The sequence below is a fragment of the Pan paniscus genome, chromosome 1 (genome assembly GCF_029289425.2).
Source record: "Pan paniscus chromosome 1, NHGRI_mPanPan1-v2.0_pri, whole genome shotgun sequence".
NCBI classification, from domain to species: domain Eukaryota; kingdom Metazoa; phylum Chordata; class Mammalia; order Primates; family Hominidae; genus Pan; species Pan paniscus.
Window position 1 is genome coordinate 99,793,556 of NC_073249.2, and position 3,013 is coordinate 99,796,568.

Sequence of the window (3,013 nt, forward strand, 5' to 3'; positions counted from 1 at the left end):
TTTTTTTGGTCTCAATTTTCCAATAATTTCCCTCAACTCTGATATGTGTCTGTTGAATAATATTTCTGATGTTAAGAATTAAAGGGGGTGTAGATCAGTGGTAGGGCGCATGCTTAGCATGCATGAGGCCCTGGGTCAATCCCCAGCACCTCCACAAAGGTTTTCTGGCTGGACATGGTGGCTCACACCTGTAATCTCAGCATTTTGGGAAGCTGAGTTGGACAGATCACTAGAGGTCAGGAGTTCGAGACCAGCGTGGCCAACATGGTGAAACCCTATTTCTACTAAAAATACAAAAAAATTAGCTGGTCATGGTGGCACACACCTGTAATCTCAGCTACTTAGGAGGCTGAGGCATGACAATCGCTTGAACCTGGAAGGCGGGGGTTGTAGTGAGGTGAGATCATGCCACTGCACTCTAGCCTGGGTGACAGAGCGAGATTCCATCTCAAAAAAAAAAAATTTTACTTTAAGAACAAATAATATTGTTTATTTTCATATGGGATTTGAAATCTGAATCTAATAATTATTGGTATTATTACTAATTCCCTTGCACCACTGAACAATTTTCTGTTTAGGGACGTTGGCTATAACAAGTACATAGACATAGTGATATATAAGTTTTCTGTTTTAAAACTGAGTTTCTTTTTTTTCTCCTGCCAATTTAAAGGCACACAATCAGAGAGCTATTTTCACAGGTAACTAATACATCTTGTTTCTGCTTCATATTTTAAACTCTTATTTTTCACCCTTATGAAGTTGGAAGGAGTAGATGTGTTTATTTTATAGACAGACTATAATGTTGGGTTGTTGTAAGTGATTTTCTTTGCTACATATCCTTGAACTTTATTTTTATTTTTTATTATTATTATTATTATTATTATTATTATTATTTTTTTGAGACAGAATCTTGCTCTGTTGCCCAGGCTAGAGTGCAGTGGTGTGATCTCGGCTCACTGCACCCTCTGCCTCCTGGGTTCAAGCAATTCTCCTACCTCAGCCTCCCAAGTAGCTGGGACTACAGGTGTGCACCACCACCCCAGGTGGTGGGCTCATGCCTGTAATATAACAGGTGGCTCATGCCTGTAATCCCAACACTTTGGGAGGTCGAGGCGGGTGGGTCACTTGAAGTCAGGAGTTCGAGACCAGCCTGGCCAACATGGTGAAATCCCATCTCTACTAAAAATACAAAAATTAGCCAGGCATTGTGGAGTGCACCTATAATCCCAGCTACTTGGGAGGCTGAGGCAGGAGGACCACTTGAGCCTGGGAGGCGAAGGTTGCAGTGAGCCAAGATCATGCCACTGCACTCCAGCCTGGGCTACAGAGCAAGACTCCATCTCAAAAAATAAAAAAATAAAATAAACCTTTAAAAACTCTTAAATTTGAAAAAAATATAATTGGGTGAGATTTTATTTACTCAGACCAGTTTTTATTTTATTTTATTTTATTATTTTTTTGAGATAGGGTCTTGCCCAGGCTGGAGTGTAGTGACCCTATCATGGCTTACTGCAGCTTTGACCTCCTGGGTTCAAGAGGTCCTCCTACCTCAGCTTCCTGAGTAGCTGGGACTACAGGCACGTGCCATCATGCCTGAATAATTTTTTAAAATTTGTAGGGGAGGAGTCTCTCTATGTTGCCTAGGCTGGTCTTGAACTCCTGGGCTCAAGTAATCTTGTAATCCTTTAGCCTCAACCTCTCAAAGTGCTGGGATTACAGGCGTGAACCATAGTGCCCAGCCTCAGGCTTGTTTTTATATACATTGTGTGAAATCACTAAATGTGTCTGCCTCCTTGACTATGAGGAAATGGGCTTCTAGTATCACCTGAAAAATGTTATAATAATTATAAGCCATATTGAACTCATATTCCTAAAATTAGAGAATCTGAAGAATCCTGAGTTGCAAGGGAATGTAGTGATCAACTAGTTTGATGTAAAAGTCCCTCTTCAACATCTCTGGCATAAAGTCATTCATCATCTGCTTGACTATGTCCAAATAGGGGTGAACTCACGAATTCACAATAAGTCTATTCCATTTTTGAAGAGCTCAAATTGTTGGAAATCTTTTCCTTACATTAAAGCAGAAATCTATCTCCTTCTAATTTCTACCCTTTGAACTTACCCTCCAAAAACTGTATGGAATAAATCTAAAGTATTTTTCACATAAGTGGCATCTCTCATGTTCTGCCAACCAATTCTTTTTTATGTTTGTTTTTAGTACTAAATATCCTACGTTCCTTTAAAATTCTTTATATGACACGGGTCCTAACACCTTTTTACCTAGTTGACCTGCTCTGTACTTAACTGAAGCTTATCAGGGTATCACTTAGAGAAATAGTTGTCAAACCAGCGTGCTAGAATAAACTCATCTTGCGGGTGCTTGTTAAAAATGGAGATTCCTGAGCCCTCCCCCTAGAGATTCTGACTTAATAGATCTGAGATGGGGCTCAGTATATATACTTATAATAGTACCACTGGCGATGCTGGTGCAAAGGTCTCTGGACTTTGCTTTGAGAATCATTGTTGGAAATGTATCTCTGAATACATTTCTGAATGTATTTTATATGAAGAATTTAGTTTAAAAACAAATAATGTTATCTATTTTAATATGAGATTTGAAATGTGGATCTAGAAATTCTAGATATTCTTACTAATTCCTTTGCACCATTGGACAATTTTCTGTTTAGGGACGTTGGCTATAACTACTATATAGACATAGTGATATATAATTTTTCTGCTTTAAAACTGAGTTTCTTACATTTCTGAATGTATTCAGAGATACATTCTGAATTCCTTACCTTAGGGCCTTAGTGGTGGGAAAGATCTCTAAATTCCTTACCTTAGGGCCTCAGCTAAGTGGGAAAGACAAATGTGTAAAATGACTCTTACAAGAAGGAGCAGGGTGAAATGAGGGCATGCTGCTCATTAGCCCAGTGGATGGGGCCAGTCTTGGGAGTCTCAGCCCTAAAGTGGAGGACTAGTTCTCTGGGTGGAAATGAGTGTAAAGGGAGGA